Raw genomic sequence first — 23,882 nt, 5'->3', positions numbered from 1 at the left:
GTTTCCTTATCAGGATACCAATTGTCACATTCTAAAGATAAATTTCAACGCATGCCAAAATGTAGGCACTGTGATGGGTGTAGGAGCTGGGACTTAAGCATGAATTAAAGAATTAACTAATATGACTATATCTATCTATCTATCTATCTATCTATCTATCTATCTATCTATCTATCTCCAGTTCATGCCCATTGAAGCTGGGTCAAGTGCATACAGAGATATAGACCTTTTTTGTATTTCATCCTACACTTCTGCTTTCCTATTTATAAAAGCTTGCTATGGACTTAAAAAAGGACAGACATGCAGTTGAAAAGACAGTCTGCAGATGGAGGGAGGATGATCAGTAGTATGCAGCAAGAGTAGAACTATGTAGACACATATACGAAGAATTATCCATCTGCCTGTTTGGCTCCTGGTAAACCCTGAGCACTTGTGACTGTACGTAGGCAGTTATTATGAGCTGTGATAATGACAACTTCATATGTGCTTTGGAGATCACGAATGTGAAAGTTCATTGCAACTATGTTTTTCTGGAGTTTTGCATATTTAGACTCCTTTTTCTCATCACTACAATCAATCAACTAGAAATAAAAGCCTCTGGATACACATGACCTAGAATATCTTAATAAATGCACAAGTATCCTAAAACATGAATGTTGTCATCTTATTTTGTTCCTTGTTCTGTCTTTGTCAGATTTGCCATAGTAGGCATGTACCTTTGACAGACTGGCATATGTGGGACTTTCTATGCATGGCCATCTTAAAATAAATTAAATTATCTAACCTAATGCTATTGTGGAAAACATGCCTGATTCATAATATTGTTAATATTTATATTTGTTTATCAAAGTTTATTATTAATATTTGGTCCTCTGTCCTTTCTAGGAAGTGCTCATGTGTCTATGTTCCTTCCACATACATGGTAGCTTGTGGTAAGAGCTACAATGTGAATTTATACAAGCGAATTATTGCAACATTAATTATTAAGGACTCCAAGAATAGTCTTGAAGTTAAAACAATGGGGGTTGAGACACAGGTAGAAGGGAGTCTATTGCTAGCTTTGCTACTGACATCGTAGTTAGGAAATTTTTTTTATTTCCTAAACCAAAGCAATGGAAGAAATTATGGCTATTTTTATTTGTTTATCTATTTATTTATTTGTCTATCTATGTATTTATTTATTTATTCCCAAAGTAATTGGAAAACCTTCAGTGGAACAGTATATTTTCAACAAATTTCTTGATGAATAATATATATTTTCCCCTCATAATTTACCCAGACATTTTTAGCTGAAACACTAAAACTATGAACGACAATAGGGATAGCAATTTGCAGCTAAAATTTTGGAATGTCGTCACTGTGCATGGAGATTGTTCCTGCTAGTAGATTTATTTGAGACAAAGTGCACTATCCACACAAAGGGGTTATTTTAAGAATAATAAGTACTTAGAGTGAACAAACATTTTATTCTATCTAGTGATTCACTTAGAAGCAACCAGGAGAAGGGACATGTTGAAAAAGAAAATCCCACTAACTTATCGTTAAAGTGTTTTATGAGAGCTGTGTCCAAATATCTAACACTATCGCTGAAGAAGAGTCGGAGATTTTCTGTTTGAAGAGAGTTACGCAGCTGATTCTTACAGTAGCTAAAACATGTCAGGATGATTGAAACATTTTTCCCTTCTAATTTATTTTGAAAAATAGCCAGTGAATCAAACACTAATGCAAAGAAAGAAGATTCCACTTAAGTTACTGGTAGAGCAAGAACTTAGGTGATCAGGTGTCTATGTATCTGTGATATTTTATGACTTTCAGACAGTAAAGTAGGGTTCTCATGGTTTGGTTCATATTTGTTTTGGTTTGCTTTGCTTTGTTTTTCCAACAAGAAGAAATTATTACTAAAGGAAGGATTAATGAAGGAGACACAGAAAAAAGATGAGAAAAAAATCTCATGTCCTGCAAGATCTATAACATTCTCTTCTTGGTGGTCAAACAGATCATTTGTAATGTCCATACTGTTAGTGTGTAAACACAAGAAAAAAAATTTAGAGTACAAAACACACACACATATATACTATATCGATATATTTAAGATATTATCCAAAGCTCCCTGGTGTCAGTCTAAAAAAAAAATCAATACATGTATTTATATGTTTGCATACACAGGCAGATTTGGTTGCTAATTAACATGCAAAAGGTGTTGATGGAGAAGGAAAACTAAGAAAGCCTGAGAAAGTGAGAAGGAAAGAGATAAAGTCTATTTAAGAATAACAACTAGAAATAAGATGGTTCAGTGGCTCTTGATTTAATACTTCTGGACAACTCCCCACTGGAAATCAAGAATTAGAAATCTGTGATATGTGCTTTGTTCATCTCCTCATCAATATGCTGAGCATGAAAATAGGATCTAATTTTATGAAACAAACAGCTCACCCTATGAGCATGATTACATGTGCGCGCAGAGTACTTATTCTTATATTAACATAAAGGCCTGAATATGAAAATAATAAAACCACATCTGTTACAGACTCTTGTCTTTTTTAGTATGAGGTTGGTTGCTTTTTTTTTCCTCGTGGATTTCTGTCTTGCATTTGAAATTTTGTAGTTACAGCTTGCATTTCCACTCAGTCCAAAGAGGTAGATAAGAATTTGCTTCAATTTTCCCTAGGTCTCTTATTCCACTCCCAAAAGAGAGTAAAGAATGAGATTTTTGTGGGTCAGTTTTTTAAAAAGAAGCAGGAAAAGGTATTCTTATTTTCTGATATGACAGAAGCAATATGTGGCAGAATGTATATGCCACAGAATGATTATTCTTTAGACAATAAAATTTCCTAATAGGATGATAAAGACTAAGGGTATTTAATCAGAGAGTTGTCCAGAAAGAAAGAAACAAGTAGCCTTGTGAATAAAAATGTCTTAAATCTTGTAAAATAGTTGATAAATTTTGGTTAGCAAAAATTCTGTTTGAAGATCCTGTGCATAAATAGATGGAAACTCTGAATGCAATGTCAGCTGCGTGGTAATTAATGCTTTGTTCACCTGCTCAGTGCTGAGGTGAGGACTCTCTGATCTGTCCTCAACAGTGATTCCATTACGTACTTTCTCCTCACATGAAAACTGCACATACATAAAGAATATTAATAGCTTTTTATGGAATTCTGCCACATTTTTTGTGTCAGGGCCTTAAGTTATTATTTAAACTTCTGGATGGCAATAGCAAAGAAAAATGTGTAATGAGATATCCATAGTCAGACTTTTGACATCCTCTCATCATTACCTAGTACTGTCTACTTTTTTTTTTGATTCAGGTTAATGTAGTATAGATGAAGTTCAATCTATTCATCTAGTGTGCAATACTAGATGAATATATGACTAGATATGCAATACCCTATACTAAATGCAGTGTATTTTAGACACCTTTGAAAGTTCATCAGTGTCACTCGGGAAAATGTGATTAAATTCACCCCCACAGGGATCTGGCCTATGGGTTGTATGATAGACACATCTGTCTCTTTGTTGAAATTGCACGTTACCAGGTTGATCCAACTCTCAGTATATTTATTCACAAACGGTGCAACTCATGTAATGCAATATTGAGTCTTGGGAGCTTGAGGTGGAGACTGTCTCTGACTGGGTATAAAGTATGTGTGTGTGTGTCTGCACTTAAGTCCTGACTACTTATTTTTTCAGAAAATCTGTGTTTTATAGGTATGACAACAAAATATAAGTGCACAAAGTCAAACATTAAGAAGACAACATACTTGCAGGTCCTCAGTGTTCGGAAAAGATAGTTCAGCTTGGTTAAAAATAGGCAGAAAAAGTCAGGGAAAGACTATTATAGCATGTGTGGGTAGATAGCTAACATCATAGAAAAAATCACTTCCCAGTTTGATATGTTTATTGTCTTGCCCTTTAGATAACAAGTTCTCACTTGGGCTTGATGCTGTTCTGGAAAGCACAACACTAATTAGCAACAACAACAAAAAATCCAGAACTCAAACCCACAATGAAGTTAATTCTCCCCAGAATCAGTAGAAGGAAAAACAAAAGGAGGAGGGGGAAGATGTGTTACCTCTTTCTTAGAATAAACCTCATCTTCATTAGTGAGCTAAAAAAATGCATGTACACTTTCTTCTGCTTTCTGTTGCTTAGAAATAAAGAGCAGTGGTATTAAGCTCTAGTGCCATTACAGTTGATTTGCAATAGCCTGTTTACACCAGCTGAGAAACTGGCTCATAATATTGTTTAAATATGATGACAGCCCAGAAAAATTCCTGAGAATGAGTCACCCAGTTGCAGAACCAAAATACATTCCTAACCCATTATGGCTACTACATTTATAAAGAAGGTCATGGTTGGCTTTATGTTGAATATGGTACCCTGAGGATTTAATTAAGTGGGATTTAAAATTACGAATACCAAAGCCGAACAAGTCATATTGGATAATCCAGTTTTATTTTACAGTAATTGTTTATACAAGTTATTATTATATTATTTAGAACATCCTGATTCTCAGTGGAAGTCCTTGTGCATTTAATTAATCATGAGTACAAAATGACTTTAACAAACTGAAGCCATTAAGCCCTCCTTATATAGTCTTTTCAAGTGGAAATTGACAACATTTTCATTTAAATTCTTATCATTTTTGTAGTTTTTAAATGAAGAAGCAAGGTAAATAACACTGGCTTAATTACCAGTTTACTTATTAGATTTACTTAGAAGTTTTAAGTGGATATTTCATATTTGGATTTTGATCCAAGCTTTTTGTAGCTTGATTTTCACAGGTTCTGGCTTTACGGGTAGCTTGACCTCCACTTAGCTAAAGTTTTCAGAAGTTTACATTTCTAATCACAAGAAATGCTGGCTACTGTTTCTGTGTCTTTGCTGAGGTCTACATATTTATAAAGAAAGGTGAAAGACTGTGGTGATGGTAAATTTTAAAGAACAAAAAGATATTTAATCTTTACTTAACGGAAAGACCAGAAGACCAGCTTATTAGTGTGTACCTCAGCATGATGGTCAAGCATGATGAAGTACTTGGTAACTTCTTCTGGACCAGGCTTATTTCTTTTTGTTGCTTCTCTTAAGGATTTTGAGATGCTGTTGACTACAGTTTTCAGAAGCACTCTAGGGAAAACAGGTTATTCAGACTGTGACATCAAGGCAGCCTTAATTCAGAGTACAGGATGGGCCAGTGAAAAGCCCATAGCAAGAATTCACTTCCCTAACAATTTGTGAGTCATATATAAATGTCTTTCCATATGGAAGGATGTGGACCTGTTACAGCAAGTCCAGAGGAGAGCCACAAAGATGGTTAGAGGACTGGAGCACCTCTCCTATGAAGAGAGGCTGAGAGAGCCGGGCTTGTTGAGCCTGGAGAAGAGAAGGCTCTGGGAAGACCTTAGAGCAGCTTTCAGTGCTTAAAGGGAGCCTACAAGAAGTGGGGAGATGGGCTTTTTACAAGGGCTGTGTACAGGGGCTAGTGACAGGACAACGGGGAATGGCTTTAAACTGAAAGAAGGTAAATTTAGATTAGATAACAGGAAGAAATTCTTCCCTGTCAGGGTGGTGAGGCACTGGCACAGATTGCCCAGAGAAGCTGTGGCTGCTCCATCCCTGGCAGTCTTCAAGACCAGGTTGGATGGTGCTTGGAGTCAACCTGGTCTAGCGGCAGGGTAGTGGGAACTAGATGATCTTTAAGATCCTTTCCAACCCAGACTATGAGAGAGCTGATAGCCATATCAGTAAGGAGCTTCTTTCCAGCAATTCTTATCACTAAATGCGTTTTACTTCATCCTGTTTGTCTATGAAAAGTGATTTGTCCAGGTTACCATCAAGAACATGGTACAGTGGAAGTGCTCTCTGGCAGATCATAATGTGCAATATTAAACAGTGTTTACCCACATGTTCATTCACATTGCAGGTCTGGGCAATCATGAAATATAAGCATATTCAAACCTAAATTCAGTAGGGCTCATAAAAACAGGTTGCTATTTGTGTTGTTTGGTTAATTGTTCTATATGACTGACAAATAGATGAGAATTTACTGGAGTCTTTTGATAGTCAGTATTGCTGTGTCAGTATATTGAGAATAATGAATAGGACATTCACTTTGGAGCAAAGAACATTAGTTTTCTTACTCAGAAAGCAGGGAAGCAAGCTGGAGAGGAGAAAATTGCCAGGTAGATTATCGACATAAAGGCAAAGGTAACATGCTGATCATAACCAGGGGAAATATGAAGATAATAACAGAGGATGATAGCAAACCAGCTGAGGAGAAGAGGGGGGTCTGGAAGATCAAGTGCTCCTAAGCTGTGCACAGCTATTATGCAGATGGAGGGACACCTCTGCTCATGCAGAAAGGAGCTGGTTTATTTCCCATGTAGCAGAATGTGTGAACTCCAAGATCAGGCCTTGCTTTCTGCCTATTCTCAGGAGTATGTATTTCTTAACAGATTTCCACACCACTGCCTTGTTATTGTGGATGCATCATTATTTATCCCTCTTTGTCTTCCCTCAGCCTTCCTCTTGGCTGTGGGGCTCTGCAAGTTGCAGCAACTGTCACATCAGATATACGTGAACCTGTGAGATGCACTGTCCTGGGTTCAGCAGCAGCAGTCAGTTTTTCTCCTTCTTAATAGCTGGTGCAGAGCTGTGGTTTTGACTTTCGGCCTGGGAATAATACTGATAAAGCCGATGTTTTCAGTTGCTGGTCAAAATGTTTACCCTGACCAAGGACTTTGTGAGTCTCATGCTCTGCCAGGGAGGAGGAGAAGCCGGGAGGAAGCAGGGACAGGACACCTGACCCAAACTAGCCAAAGAGGTATTCCATACCACAGCACGTCATGCCCAGGATGTAGAACGGGGAGTACCCAGAAGGGCTAGAGCGCTGCGGGGTGGGGGCAAGGTACCGGTTGGTGAGCGGTTGTATTCTCTTCCCTTGTTATTTCCTTTATCATTATTACTATTAGTGGTAGCAGTAGTGATTTGTGTTATACCTTAGTTATTAAACTGTTCTTATCTCAACTCGTGGGAGCTGCATTCTTTTGATTCTCCTCCCCATCCCTCCAGAAGCAGAGGGAAGATAGGTGGGGGGGGGGGAAGTAGACTGCTTGGTTCTGATTTACAGCCTGGGCTTAAACCACGACATGCACGATGAGGAAAGGCGGAGTGATCACTTCTTGCTGCCATGTTTACTCTGTTTTCTGTCTTCAGCAGGCCCGTTTGCAGTGAGATGCTTTCGTAAACGCTTCCCATCAAGGATCCCAGGAGGCATGAGGATAGCTGTGGTAGCCGTACTGTTGCCCAGCAATGACAGAAACCTTGGATAATCTTCCTGACTCCAGCAGCTCATCCTGGAGTACCTTTCTTAAGTAATACACTTAATCCTTGAAGCCTATCTCAGCTTCTCTCAGCCATCTGCCATCACTGACAGGTGAGGAGCAAGGAAGAAGAGATGAGGAGGGGGAGAGGAAGAAGGTCAGGATGCGGAGATGTCAGTGAAGACCTTCCAGTGACAAGATGGGGGGGGAACATTTTGTCCTTCCCTGGAAATCGGCTTGCTTTTAACAAGTGTTGTTTTCTATTTTTCTAATTCTCCAGCAATGGTGGCTACGCAAACATCTTTTTGCCAGTTTCTTTTCCAAGCCATAGTAATTGTCTTAAGAACAATTTTGAAATGGGAAATTTCCTAAATTGTGTTTCTTCTTCTTCCTTTTCTTTTTCTTCTGCTTGTTTTCTTCTCCTCCTTGTCTTGTTTGTTTTGTTTTGCTTTGTTTTGTTTATATATATATGTATATATATATGTTTTAAATTACCTCACTGGGACTAGGATCTGCTCTTAAGATGTTTTCTGGGCTAGGCTTATATCAGTGTCCTAACACAAACTTGAGTGACTCATAACCTCTTGTGACATATTAAAGCTTGCCTCTGGAGAGAGAGGAAAAAAAGGTTCTTTGCAATGTGATAAAAGTCATTAGGCATTATCCTGTATATTTATGAAGGTGACTCACGCAATATTTTGAATCTCAGGAACAGCAAATGTATCATAGAATGCAGAAGCTGAAATAATACAGCAAGAGCTCTTATTAATTGCTATACAAAACCCCTGATATCAGACCAGTGTCTTGCTTAAACATACACTATAAAGCTCTGCTTTTGCCAGCAATCTTTTTTTTAACTTTTTTTAAACTGTAAAGCAGTCTCCTTCTCCTAGAAAAAATTTACATTGGAGAAAGAATGCAAGTATCCCTCCAAAGGAATTTTCTATTGTTGGCTACTCACTCGTGGTGTTATAGAAAAGATAGTGAAGTGTGACTAGTTAGACAAAGATTTTCATTATCATATTCTGTAAAAACAGAAGTCTTGGGAAAATTCGGGTCATTGACTTTGTAATGATATTTCCTCTCACACAACTCTTACCTGTCAGAAAGGATGATTCAGGAGTGGTAGCCTCTGCTCAGAATCCCTGATGTCCTGGGAAAGATATGCAGAACCTGAGCATCATGGGAATGGCCACAGAGCACAGACATTGTAAATATTTTTGAACTGAATTCTTTGTTTATTGCTTTTTCTTTCCCCTTCTAATAGCCTAACCACAGAAATTAAGGGTATGCAACAATTTTCTTATTGCTGCAGTGAATCCTTTAGCTCACGTAATGCAAGCGCTTAATATTTAATGCACAGTTGTGTCCACAGCTCTCTCTCCCAACCAATGTTATTTATATAATCTGGTTATAGAAATCCTGTCAGCATCATTCCTTTCTGTCATGTTAAGCTCTCTAATAGTGAGAGCTTATTAACTTGTGCTTTATTAGGTTCTGTGCCTTTACAACCAAGTCATTAGGTACAACCATTATCCTAGCCTCCTTTTGTTTCTGTCTCAGGATCCATCTTTAATATGGATACCCGTGCTTAATAAGAGTGCTTAAGTAGGCAAGCTACAAGTGATTCACTTGTATCTGTTGTCCACTTGTTTTATGGAATAAAATCCCTAAATCTTTAGAGCTTCTAGGTGGTTGCTCAGCCAATGGCTTTCACAGTCTAGTGTTCCAATCAGTTGCCCTCAGGTTCAGCATCCTTCTTCCACACGCTTCCTGCAAGCCCCGACATGCATTGCTATTGTCTTGATTGTAGTGGTTTTGAGGCAACGGATATTTTCTGCATATGTTCATACAATAATCAGCATGGTGAGAGCTCCAAACTACTTGGGGCCTGTGGCTGTTACTTGCTTAATGCTGATATACATTATATATACATCCAAACGGTTTGGAGAGGTTAGTGAGAAGATTCTAGTTTTTACATTGTTGCTCAGTTTTGCCACTACTGCATAGTTGTTTTATATTACCTTAATTAACAGGCAAGTGCAATGCTCAGTTCAGGTTTAAGACGTGGCAAGTACTTACTTTTAGAGAAAAACTCCATATCTGGACACAGCTAGTTCAGATTTTACTTAGAAAAGGTGAAACAAGAGGAACCCTCTATATATATTGACATTTTCTTTAGTAAAATCAGTAAAAGGAGTTCCTGGTTAAGAAATCATTCAAGACCATAGCAATGCTTCTGGAAATTAGTAAAATCTATTGGTACCTGAAATCTTACTTTAGAAGTTGTGCCTTACAGATATTAAAAATGAATCTGCCATAGAACCATGAGTAAAGCTTTTTGCAAAGCATTTGTTTGATGTATAGTTGTTCCCTAGAGAGAAGAGTATCCAAGAATGAGCTCTGAGTAAATGAGCGCACTTGGCACATCCTAGAAAATGTCAAAGCTTCACTGGCTTCAAAGGGGAGCTTTGCTTTGACAAACTTAGTTCCAGTGCCTTTTGCTTAGAATGGATTCATGGAATTTGGAAGCATATGAAAAGAATATATCAGTGCAATGATACTTACAATGAGAGAAGGCATCCATTAACAGGCAAGGGAAAAAGAACAAACAAGTTGTTTTTACAGTTTCCTTAGAAATTTGCTTTGCTTTATCACCTGAGTGTATCGATACCTCAATCTTTCCAGCAAGCAAATGAAATTACTCCAGTTGAACTGTCAATACAGAATGATCCTGAAGTGTATTTTCAGAGGGAACAGTGTTATTATCTGTATTTGTTGTGTGGATTCAGGATGCTCTGCCTAATATGTATTTGCGACAGGTCTGAGAGCTTGCTTTCAGGTCCTGCAACATTCAAGAGCAATCAGTCCGTATTTTGCTCACAATACCTTCCATTAAGTCAGCCAAAGAAAACACAGCTTGGGAGCTGCATGTTTCCAGCTCACTGAAATACTAAATGGAAGCACCTGGTGAGTGAATTGTTTAATTCAGGCGTAATCTGTCAGTGGGAGTGGTGCATAGCCAAGGCTCGTTGTGCTGGAACTGGTTAATTAGGCAGCCCAGGTGTGGGCTGTGCCTCTGTAGCTCTGCCTTGGGATTTACTTCTCTAGAGTTGAATTGGGATGTGCTTGCATTCTCATGGCAGTCCCAGCCTCTCCTCACGGGAGCCCACTGGGAAGATTACGATGCTCTCAGGGTGCAACACAGAGAGAGAAAACAACAAATAGCCCCAGAAAGGTTGGATGTCACTGCTCTTGGATGTAGGGAAGTTCTGTCTGTGCAAACATAATGTGCCATTCCTAGCTGGTTCTCCTGCATAAAAATGTTCAAATTAAACACTCTTGCCCAAGCCACTGAGTACCTTCAGTCTCCATTGAGTTTCTTTCCTTGCCAAAAGGCACACTGGAAGGGTGATCCATGGTGTATCACAGTATCACAGTATCACAGTATGTTAGAGATTGGAAGGGACCTCAAAAGATCATCTAGTCCAATCCCCCTGCCAGAGCAGGAACACCTAGATAAGATTACTCAGGAATGTGTCCAGGCGGGTTTTGAATGTCTCCAGAGAAGGAGACTCCACAACCTCCCTGGGCAGCCTGTTCCAGTGTTCTGTCACCCTCACTGAGAAGAAGTTTCCTCTCAAGTTTAAGTGGAACCTCTTGTGTGCCAGTTTATACCCATTACCCCTTGTCTTATCATAGTTTGCCATTGAGAAGAGCCTGGCTCCATCCTCATGACACTCCCCCTTTATATATTTATATACACTAATAAGGTCCCCCCGCAGTCTCCTCTTTTCCAAACTATAGAGACCCAGCTCCCTCAGCCTTTCCTCATAAGGGAGATGCTCCACTCCCTTAATCATCTCAGTCGCCCTGCGCTGGACTCTCTCCAGCAGGTCCCTGTCCTTCTTGAACTGAGGGGCCCAGAACTGGACACAATATTCCAGATGCGGTCTCACCAGGGCAGAGTAGAGGGGAAGGAAGGAAGGAAGACCTCCCTCGACACCCCCCTTCTAATACACCCCAGGATGCCATTGGCCTTCTTTGCCACAAGGGCACAGTGTTGGCTCATGGTCATCCTGCCGTCCACTAGGACCCCCAGGTCCCTCTCCCCTACACTGCTCTCTAACAGGTCGTTCCCCAACCTATATTGGAACCTGGGGTTGTTCCTGCCCAGATGCAGGACTCTACACTTTCCCTTGTTATATTTCATCAAGTTTCTCCCTGCCCAACTCTCCAGCCTGTCCAGGTCTCGCTGGATGGCAGCACAGCCTTCTGGCGTGTCAGCCACTCCTCCCAGCTTAGTGTCATCAGCAAACTTGCTGACAGTACACTCAATTCCCTCATCTAAATCATTGATGAATATATTAAATAATACTGGTCCCAATACTGACCCTTGAGGCACTCCACTAGATACAGGCCTCCAACTGGACTCCGCCCCATAGACTACAACTCTCTGGCTTCTGTCCTTCAGCCAGTTTGCAGTCCACCTCACTACCTGATCATCCAGGCCACACTTCCTCAATTTAGCTATGAGGATGCTGTGGGAGACTGTGTCAAATGCTTTGCTGAAGTCAAGGTAGACCACATCCACCGCTCTGCCATCATCCATCCACCATGTTATTTCCTCATAAAAGGCTAGGAGGTTGGTCAAGCATGACTTCCCCTTGGTAAAGCCATGTTGACTGCCCCTCATAACCCTCTTATCCTTGACATGCCTTAAGATGGCATCAAGGATAAGGTGTTCCATCACTTTCCCAGGGATGGAGGTGAGGCTGACCGGTCTATAGTTACCCGGGTCCTCCTTCTTGCCCTTTTTGAAGACTGGAGTGACATTTGCTTTCCTGCAGTCCTCAGGCACCTCTCCCGTTTCCCAAGACTTGGTAAAGATGATGGAGAGTGGTCTAGCAATGACTTCCGCCAGTTCCCTCAGCACCCGCGGGTGCATCCCATCTGGACCCATGGATTTATGGATGTCCAGATTGCTCAACTGGTCCCTAACCCATTCCTCATGGACTAAGGCAAACCGCTCCAGTGACCTGACTTCATCTGAGGTCTCAGGAGTACAGGGTTCTTCAGGACTGCCTCCGGCAGAGTAGACTGACACAAAGAAGGCATTCAATAACTCTGCCATCTCTGTATCTTCTGTCACCAGGGCACCCATCCCATTCACCAGTGGGCCAACCTTGCCTCTGGTGTTAGTTTTATCAGCTATGTATTTGAAAAAGCTCTTTCTGTTGTCCTTGACCCCTCTGGCCAGATTTAATTCTAAGGAGGCCTTAGCCATCCTAGCTGCCTTCCTACATCCTCTAGCAGCAGCCTTATATTCCTCCCGAGTGGCCAGCCCCTCCTTCCATGACCTATAAACTCTGCTCTTCCACTTGAGCATACCCAGCAGTTCCTTATTCAGCCACGCAGGTCTCCTGGCCCTCTTCCTTGACTTCCTACGTGTCGGGATGCTCAGCTCTTGAGCTTGGAATAAGCAATTCTTGAATGTCAACCAACTATCTTGGGCCCCTTTACCTTCAAGCAGCCTTGCCCATGGGACTTCCCCTAGCAATTGCTTGAAAAGGCCAAAGTTTGCCCTGCTGAAGTCCAGGGTTGCAATTCTACTTGCTATTGTACTGGTCCTACCACACAAGATCCTGAATTCCACCATCTCGTGGTCGCTGCAACCAAGGCAGCCCTCAACCCTTACTGCTTCGACCAGACCCTCTTTGTTAGTGAGGATGAGATCCAGCAGCGCTCCTCTCCTGGTTGGCTCATCCACCATTTGGATGAGGAAGTTATCATCCATACACTGGAGGAACCTCCTGGACTGTGGCTGGGTGGCTGAGTAGTCCTTCCAGCAAACATCAGGGAAATTAAAATCCCCCACGACGACCACGGCCTGTGACTGTGAGGCTGCTCTCAGCTGCTTGTAGAAGGCCTCGTCAACTTCCTCACCCTGATCTGGTGGCCTGTAACAGACACCCACAACAGTATCGCCCCTGCCAGCCTGCCCCTTAATTCTCACCCACAGACTCTCAACTCGCTCATCCCCTGTCCCTGGACAGAACTCAGTACATTGCAGCTGCTCTCGCACATAAAGAGCAACCCCACCACCCCGCCTGGCTGGCCTGTCTTTCCTGAAAAGGACATAGCCCTCCATGAGTATATTCCAGTCATGCGAGCTGTCCCACCACGTCTCTGTAATTGCCACCAGATCATAATCTCCTGACTTAACACAGGTCTCCAACTCCTCCTGCTTATTTCCCATGCTGCACGCATTGGTGTACAGGCATTTCAAGGAGGGAGCTGAGCTCACCAATTTCACCCTAGGATTATAGGAGGCCTCCCAGTCTTCATCAATCCTAGAGTGCTGCCCCACTGGGGCAAGCCCAGTTACAACCCCATCCCCCTTCGAATCTAGTTTAAAGCTCTCCAAATGAGCCCTGCTAATTCATGCCCCAGCATCCTTTTGCCTCTGTGAGTTAAACCTTTCCCATGTGCCATCATCCAGACTGGAGCCTTATAAAACCAGCTGTTATCAAAGAACCCAAAGCCCTGCCTGCAGCACCAGTCTCGTAGCCAATTGTTTACGGACTGAATTTTCCCATTCAATCCCACATCATCACCGGAAGATGAAAGGAGTGAGGAGAAGATCACTTGAGCCCCAGACTCTTTCACCATCCGCCCCAAGGCCCTGTAGTCTTTCTTCATCCCCCTCAGACTGCGGGAAGCAGCTTCCCCCCCACCTGTCTGGAAGACCAGCAGCGGGTAGTAGTCTGTCGGGTGCACCAGGCTGGGGAGCACCTTGGCGATATCCCTGATCCAGGCTCCAGGCAGACTACACACTTCCCTATGATGAGGGTCAACTCTGCATATCAGGCCCTCTGTTCCTCTCAGAAGGGAATCGCCTACGACAATGACTTTTCTTTCTTTCTTGTCAGAGGCAGTCTTGAGGTGCGAAGTCGACCGCCTTTTCCTATGTGACCTTGTAGTCTGGCCTTGCACCACATCCTCACCTACCTCTCCATCAAGATCCAGGGCCTCAAACCTATTATGGAGGGGCACCTGGGGAAGCAGGGCAGGAAGGGAGGAAGGTTGCCCACAACTCCAAACTGGAACTCGCTTCCAGCCCTCATCATCTTTTTGGTCCCTTACCTCTGCGCAACAGCTACAGGGCAGGGGCTGTCTCGGGTCATCCCCCTCTGTCTGAGAGGACAGGGGGTCCATCCCCTTTTGGGGGGTATCTCCCTGGAACCGTTCCTGCTGACACGCCAGGGAGTTACTCCACCAGTCGATCTCCCTTTCACAGTCCCTGATGGTCCTCAGCGTCTCGACCTCCTCCTTAAGTTCTGCCACCAATCTAAGCAGATCTTCTACCTGCTCACACCTCACACAGGTGGAATGCTGGCCTCCCTCCCTCGGCAGCAGCAGGCTCTGGCACTCCCTGCAGCCAGAGATCTGAACAGCCACGGTTTGGGGCAGGGTCTCTGTCTGAGTTGCTACAGTCTCCTTACTGCAGGCTCTCCTTCTGGAGGCGACCATATTGGTCAGCAGTCTGGGACACCAGCAACAGAGTCCGCAACACGACCTGCTTGTTCCTCCCTGCGCCCGGTGGGCAGTGACCGGTCGCTGCCCTCCCAAAGGCTCTTTCAAGGCGAGGGGCAGGGGTGCGGTCGCCGTTACCGCGGGAACGCCCCCTGCCACGTCAGCCGCTCTCTCGCAAGGGCTGCTGGGGCTTCGGGGATCGGGAGAGGTCGGGAATCGCGATGTCTCTGCGCTGTCCCCTCTGATTTTCCTAATCTCTTCTGACCCTCGTGGTCTCTGAAGCGTGCCGGCTCCGGCTCTAGCTGTGCTAGCTCCGATCAGCTGACTGACTCAAGTGTCTTGCAGTATGTGACCAAAAGTGAGCATGTAACTAGGATCCATTACCAGAACTCTTCAAGTCTGAGCAGATCAGCTGCAGAAGTAGGATCCAAACTCTAGGGAAGTGATGGTAATGTTCCCTGAGAGAGTCAATCTGACAAGTAAAGGTGCTGTTGTATTCCCTAGTTTATTTAATTTTTCTTTTTTTTTTTTTTAAAAAGTAATGAGCTCTTCATATAAAATATGGAAGTTATCTTGGAAGAAAGGAGTTCAGTTTTCTTCACCTGAATGTGTTCTAGCTCTTCTAGTGTTTTACAGAACATGGGAACCACAGCAGAATTCTGTGGCTATAAATTAGAACAGCAGCTCCTCCAGAGAGTTCTTGTAAATGCCTGCTTTGCTGTGGAGAGAGCTCTGAAATCCAAGCAGCTGGAAAAACCTACAATGCAGCCTTGGTTTCTTTCCTTAAGGCCCAGAAAAGTACAGAAATGAACATGTACAAGGCTGTGGTTACCTACCTACTTACCCTCAGCTAAATTTCTTTATGAGCAGGACTTCTGAAATACCCTTTTCAGATGTTTGAGTTGGTTTAAAGTTACATATTGAGGTGAGCAGCCACCCAAATATGCACATTTCATTCTGAAAGTTTTCATAGTCCTTTAATAAAGCTAGTTTAAATGGCAATGTTATTTCAGTCCTGGTGGAACTGCTGGGGAATTTAAGGTCCAGTGAAGTAGGGAGATATTGCAGTGCATCTATGATGGAATTTAGGTTCGTGAAAAGATTACAGAGAAACAGGACTAGCACTTGGGTTTTGCTTATACTGCATCTAAACCTACAGTGGAGAGATCTTGAATCTAGCTGTGGCTGAGGCAGTCATCATATATTCTTCCAGTGTCTGGTCATTGCAAAGATACTTATGGCTTTTTCTGACCTATGAATCATAGAATCCTCCAAGAATGGTTTGGTTTGGAATGGACCTTAACATCATCCAGTTCCATCCCCACTGCCATGGTCAGTGACACCTCCCACTAGACAAGGTTGTACAAGGCCACATCCAACCTGGCTTTGAACTCTGCCAGGAAATACATCTGCAATTATTTCTATGGCCATGGTGCTTGGAGAGTATAACACATGTATTTTTTTGTTTACTTTCCTGCAGTTAAATGGTCTCAAGCAAAAGAAGAATATAGGAAAGAGCAATTGATTTCTGTCATTCAAAGATGAACCTCAAGTTGACTGTCCAGAAGTGCATTGTATGCAGTCTTAACACACATAGCATAACTTCCTGTAGTATTTTGTTTTCTTTTCAAAAATATTTTATTGGCAAAATATATATAAGCAGTATTAGCACTTTGAAAAATATATAGAAGTTTTATTTGCAAATTTAACAGTTTCTACAAACGTTAGTCTGTAAAATATTTGTTTAGTACTTATAAGCGATTAAAGACTAAGAACTTATGAAGAAAGAACCTGTTTACTTTAGGGGAAGAAAACAGACATTGTGAAACATCTTTTAAGATAAAGCTGGTTTTCTTAAACGCAAAAATGAATATAGGAATCTACTATAAACCATAAAATGTATATTATAAAGGTAACAGATTGGTTCAGATGCTGAACTCTAAAATGTGGTCCTGAGAGCCCTGCTTAATAATTATTAATAACTGCCTAACTTTATACTCTGTGGATCTCTTCTGGGGTTTTTTTTCTGAAATTTTTTGTAAGCTCACTATTAAACTTCTGCATGAAAATGTGAGTTACACTTCACCTGGGAGCTGTTCTGCTACAGGAGAAATGAGAAAGATTACATTTACTAAAGATACTCAAGTTGTAATCGACAGTTTCCTTTCTGCATGTTGTATCTACTCCTAAAACAGGATTTCAAAAGTGTTTGAACATTGTTACAAAGTCTGCCTTTGCACGAGCACTTTTCCATTCTAACTTGTATGCAAACATGAGTTTGCAAATGCAATTCTTAAAAGATGTTTTTAATGCTCTACACTGATAATATCATGTGGCATTAATTTATTCTGGAAACATTTCCAGTCAAAACAAATAGGCAGATATTTTCACCCTAACCCATGCTCATTAAATTGAATAATTTGTTTATTACAGTTGTGAGAAGAAAACTAGAGTGTAATGTGATACTAAAATAAGTTTTTCTGAATATCTGAAGCAAAGTGTGCATTTCCACATGATGTGCCTGCGAACATCACTTACAGACTTTACACTGCTGATGCCCTTCTCCTTATGCCTGATCTAAACCTGATGAATTCAGTGTTCATTCAGATTTTGTATCAGGTTCTTCATCTTTTTGTTGTCTGTGTCTACTCCTTAAATCTTAAGAAGCAATGTACTCTTTCTAACCAGTTTCCCCCAGCTGAGCATGTGCTGAAATGTTCAAATTCTGTAATTGCTGCTCTTGTTTCTGTTAATTAGGCCACAGCAAAATCTATTCCTTTTCCTTGTAACAGGAATGGGGCAGAATGATGCATTTGTTCTCAAGGGATATGTCCATTTTGTATGCATGGATGCACTATCCAAAGCTTTGCCTAGCACATGTGTCAAACACATTTGTCTCATCTAGTAGAATAATTAAAACACAGCAATTTGTATTGTAGAAACAATGAACATTTTTTTTCTAGATTAAATAACTTCTTTTCTGGAAGGAAAAGGTTGCAAGATATTAATATATAGAATTTCTTATATACTGAAGAAAGCAAGCATATTGTATGACTAAGAAATTTTTTTAAATTTGATTTTATTTTGAGAATAGAGCTTATGGGCATCAAAGACTTTGGATTTCTACAGGACACTGAACTAAGATTTCCTTGAAGATGCTTCCTACATGTGTAAGTCCAAATATTATTCAGATTCCTATTTCAGTCAGTTTTTAACTTCAGCACCCAAAGCTGCATAAACATATTCATGAAAGTGCAGTAATGAGCCATATGTACAGAAGTATTTGCAACATCAAGCCATTGGATTATACAGTATTTTGGCCTATGACAATTTGAAAATACAGTAGTTAGTTTCTGAAAGCGCTGGAAATATCCTTGTTCGTTTATCAAGCTTTTTTTCCCATATACTTCAATAGTGAGTTTCATTATCATCATTTTATCTGTGGTATTTCCACTGTGAAATGCAGTGTTTGCTGATAAATAGGCACTAAGAATTTCAACATACTTTACTGTCAGTGGAGAAGACTAAGAAGACTCTGCTTTCTCTAATGTTTGATCTGCTTGATTGCTAGTGGTCATTGCAGTATTCTGCTGGTCGATTTGGATTAGTCTGACATTTGGGAGAAAATAGGTAAGAGTCCCCAGAAAAGTTAGATGCAAATAATAATGCCATTACATCAAATTCCTATTCCTTTACAAGTCTGAGATATAACAATAAAGTGTGAGGTTCTCCACTAACTTAATTCTGATCATTCTAGAAAAAATAGATATACCTAAGTTTGAAAATTTGCGCGTAGTAGGGAGATTTTTACTTTAGTGCAGATTCAGGGAACAGTTATATATAAACACTGCATGATGTGTTCATATTTCCTGATGAAACTCAGATTGCTGACATCAGTAATTGGAATTGAGACTTTATACAGTGGAAGCTGCACTGCAACCGTGAAAAGCACTGCAGCAGTGAGGAGGAGGGATGCAGTCAGGAAAATTTGAAGCACTCAGTTTGATACTCCTAAAAGTAGTGAAAACAATTCCATTGATCACAAATGAGTGCTGGATCAGGGGCAGAGAAAAAGAATTTTGGATAAGAAGAAGAGGGTAAGAAGAGACAGAGCAAATGTCAAGCCACTGGGGTAGGGATGTGAGCTCAGAACCTTCCCTCTCTCCAGTGGTTTACCTGTATGTGTGTTGGTATGTGCGTGCTAGTCAGAGTAATTTTTTATGCAGATTTATAAACATTGTTTGATTTTTACACATTTGAATACAGAAAGGGATTTCACATTTTGGATATAATCTTCAGCACATTCACTGCAAATGCAGACTCCTAATATTTTGATTTCATTTTTCCATTCTTGCTTTAGAATAAAATTAACAAGGTCTAACTCTTTAGCTTCTGGTTGTATTAGATAACTGACAAGCAGCTTCTTGTCTATCAGTGAATATGAAGAAAAGTAAAAACTCTGTATTCTAAGCCCAGGTTGGGGATAGCTGCTGAGCACGATGGGTTCTTTTCTCTGTAGGGGAGATAGGCTAGTAAAGAATCTAATTTTGGGAGCTGTGCAAATTATTTATGTCCTCCAGCATATTTTATGCAGTTCCTAAAGTAGATGACTCAGTTTTAAGTCTGCTTGGAGACAGGGGTTTAATGTAGATGGCTCCTTGCTTCATTAAGCAGCCTGTAATCCTACTTACTCTTGTGCAGGGGAGAGATGTGTGGGGGTCTTTGGTGTGTTGCATCCAAGAGGCTGTGGGAGACTGAAATAACATACATAAAAGGCAGGTGGAGAGCTAGTTCCCCATCTTGATGTTTCCACATGAATTGAGCCCAAGAAAGCTTTAATGTTGTAGAAATGGGGGAAAAAGCTTATGTCCTAAAGGTTTAAGAACACCTAAATTCCTCAGCTGATGCACTAGGGAGTTAATAAGTATTTTGGACATTGGCAGCATAGCCTTATTTTTTGCTGGATGCTATGTAGCATGTGCTGTATTCTAAGAGAAATTGAAGAAACAGTCGCTACCGAATATCTCTGAGCCCATTAGCAATTATTTGAGAAATGTAGCTGTAATTGTCCCATGGTAATTTAAAAACAAACTGTAAAAAGAAATTTCAGGGAAAATATTATTTCTCCCCCCCCAAAAAAAAAAAAAAAAAAAAAGCAGCAATAAGAAATGTTTTCTGGAAATAGTACTATTTTGATGCAATGTGTGAGGTACTCATTTTTCTAAAGAAAAATTACAATAATTTGTGAAAGGTATTTTTTCACAGCTATGACAATAAAAAGGAGCTCTCCCAGATCTTCATTAAAAAGTAGGTAATCAAAATGTTTTCTATGCCCTTGTTTAAGAAAGTATATATATATATATATATATTATCTTTCTCTGCAACTGTTTGGCAATCTGGTTTCATTTTCACCCTGTTTGGCTTCCTGGAACACAGCTGATAAAACATAAAAATAGTGAGTTTGCCTTGAGAATGACACTGAGTTCACTTTTCATTGGAAGTTGTATGCCCACCAGACGTTTCCTTGTCTCTCTGGTACTGGGGTTTACCTCAGATTTCAGTTCTGGTTGCGATAGCCAAACCATTAATTTTGAGAACAGAGAGACCTTAAAGATACTTTGAAGGCCTCATGACCAGCCGAGGGAAAGGAAAGAACCTTGTTGCCAATGCTTTCAATATAGAACCTCATTTGCATTTTGTTCTAAATGTAAAAAGATTGTTATACACTGTAGCAAGGGTACCTACTGGGGATGATAATTTGAGGATAAGTTGAGCCTTCATCTTTATTAATACAGTTATTAATACAGAATGATTGTAATTACTCTTTCTGGAAAGGTTTTATTTGGTTAATGAAATCCAGGAATAAGGCTCCCTAACAATGCCCTAGGGCTACTTTGAAAAGGTAGTTGTGCCTCAAATGCATTATTCTTAAAGAAAAATTATCTCCATATATTTGGTTTATATTTGGTGTAAATGAAGCATCTACTGAACAAATGGCAGCTGTCATTTTTCTAACATGATTAGGATTCTTTCCATTAAAAAAGCTGAATTCTAATAAATGGAGTCTGAAGAAAATATTAAAAGACATATTTTGAAAATATGAAATGTTCAACTTTTCAATAATGCTGTGCCAATTAAAAACCCCCTAAATTTTAAGAGTTTGTTTTGTCAAAAGCGAAACAAAAATTGTCAGCTTCAGTGTGGTGTTTACCAAAACTGATATGCAGATCATTAGATTACTAGACAGAGGGTGCTATTGAAGGCCACACCACTGTCATCTTATAGCAAACTAAACTCATGCAGGAGCATCAGCTGTGAGGAACGCTCTGTGCACTTGGTCTAGGAATGAATTTAGTGTTTGGCTATATAACATATGCAGCACAGGCACTGCCTAACGCAGGCATCTTGGCTGATACTAATATATGGTGCTAGAGCACTTAGGCACCTCTAACATTAGGGATCACCTAAATAGGATTTTCATATAGTATATCTTTATTTGCAGTCTGTCAGGGGTTGGATGTCCAAAAGCAGTAGAAGCAAATCAGAATAGAAAATATTCTGATTAAGGGCATGCTTATACAAAGATGGAGTCTTAAAGCCTGAGTCTTCCAGCCTGAGGTCTTCTTTTGGATGTGTCTTTCGTGAAAGGTGAGGGAAAGAGGGGTGAGAAGTAACAGAACAAGGAGCATCTACTGCAAGGCAGGAGCTACATAATGCAAACCCTGTAATCTCTGCTCAAGCTGGTATGCCAGAAAGGAGCAGAAAAATAGCACTTTTTATCTCACAGATGATAATGTGAGAACTGAGAGAATATATATATTAAAGAGTGAAAAGAACTCAGATGCTAACTTAAAAACAAGAATTTAAAACTGCATCAAAATTACAATTTAATAATTTGGAAAATATGAACTGGTGAGGTGACTAATGGAGTGGCAGTAACAGAACATTCTCCCAGTGACCAGGCTATATAGATAAAAATAAACCTAAGGCTATAATTAGGCATTTTATTTATTAAAATGTAAGCATCTATGGTTAGCCTAAAATAATACGAGGGGCTCCTTTCATATCTCTTTGTCTTAAACAATATGGTCTTACCTTCACTGGCCATACTGTATGGGTATATTTGGTTTACTTTTTTTTTTATACAGAGGTGAAATTTTGTTTTTCAGAGAACCTATGGTCCTGAAAGGGAAAATGAAGAGTTGATCCAGACGAAGAACTGAAATTCAAACACAAAGACGCATGAGAAATGATCCTGCTGTGAAATGATTTATACTTCTTGTTTGTATAGCAATGGTGTTAATGAACTAAAAATAAAGTGCCAGTGCACGTATACCTACATGCCCACTTGGTAATACAAATGTGAGCACATTCAAGATCCACCTTATTAGTGGTGTGACAAGCACTGTACAAATACAGCTTACAGTTTACGGAAAGGAGTTGAAACAAGCTTGTTCCTGCCTGCATGGCTAACATTCGTATCACCTACATTTGTAGTATGTGTCTTTGTAATCAAAAGGGAAAAACAGAAACTCTGGGGGTGTGATACAGTTGGTTTCTTATGACTAGAAATGCTACATTATAGAGTGACTATTTTTTGTAAAGGCAGTTCAGGGTTCACTAAGTCCATTTGGTCAGATGCAACCCATCACCCACAAGTGCCCATCACCCATGAGCATCTAACTAGTCTTGCTTTTTACATAAAGGTAGCAAAAAAGTCAATCTCTGCCTGAGAAAACTGACTATCTAATTTGATAAGGAAGGAAAAGCATATTTTGGTTACTTCTAATGTATTTGAAACTTCTGCTAACTAAACAAGACTTGGAAGTATTGTGATATTTACTTAAATTACAATCTTCATAGCCATTTTTTTTCATCCAACATCTTCTGCTGGCATTGTCATGGAGACCAAGGTTGTTAATGGCAGGCAATCCAATAATATATACAGAATGAGTATTGCATCGCATAAGTCATAAAGCCAAGTTTATACAATGTCACAATCCTCACCTCACAAAGCAGAATTATAGCTGTACCTTTGTTGTCAGCTTTGAACTTTGAACATTGACTGGGTATGTCACTGACAAAACTGAGCAGAAAGATTCAGTGCTTAAGATTACTTATGCATGTTTAATACTCACTTGTTTAATAGAGGAAAAAGAATCCACTGCAGTGGGTTTATTTTGGTTGCAATAAAGAATACAGTCCAAGCGATCTCAGTGCACAGAACAGCTATGTAATTGACAGCTACATAATCAGTCTAAAGTGTGCTCACTAGGATGGGTCAAATTCCTTTGGGAATCCAAATGAAATTTGTATGGCTTCTACACTCAGTGTTTTGCTACTTTGCATCACAGAAGCTGACATTAATATTTTACATGAGGACGAAAATGACAGAAACTCATGTTGCCAGTGTCCATCTGTGAAATGTAACACAAATTTATATTTGTAATTAAAGTAAAGAAGCCCATTTTGAAAGTCCAGCATTCACAAACACTTACATGTATAGAAGAGGTTGCTTTCATGAGTAAACCCTGCAATTTCAATCAGGCTGAACACAGTCCAGTTCTAATAGAGGCTAGCAGTACATGTTTGTATAATGGGAACTTGAGGTCTGGGCATGAATAATGTGGTCTTGCATGTCTAGTTGTGGTGATTTAAGACAGTACTGCCCCAGCTGTTCACTTGAATTTGCAAAACAGAGGCACATTTACTATTTACCGTGAACGTCGCTCATCCTCAGTGAAAAAGTCCACTCACAATTTAAAAATAAATCCTTTAGTGGTGACTCAGATTAAGGCAGATGACTTTGAACTGAAAATGCGCTAACTCGGGCCCTTACCTTAGCTCATGCATAGAACTGGTATTCTCAGAAGAGAGACAGTAAGAATGAATCTTGGACAAAAACTTAGCTATAACTACAGAAGACCTCATTTAGACATTTTAAGTCACACCACATGTGTTATTTCCTCTGCAATGATGCAGATACAAGAGCAATCCACTGCTTCATTTCCTCTTTTACCTGTG

This window comes from Psittacula echo (genome assembly GCF_963264785.1).
Source record: "Psittacula echo genome assembly, chromosome: 1".
In the NCBI taxonomy this organism is placed as follows: domain Eukaryota; kingdom Metazoa; phylum Chordata; class Aves; order Psittaciformes; family Psittacidae; genus Psittacula; species Psittacula echo.
The sequence above is the reverse complement of the archived record's forward strand: the minus strand, read 5'-3'. Positions refer to the sequence as shown.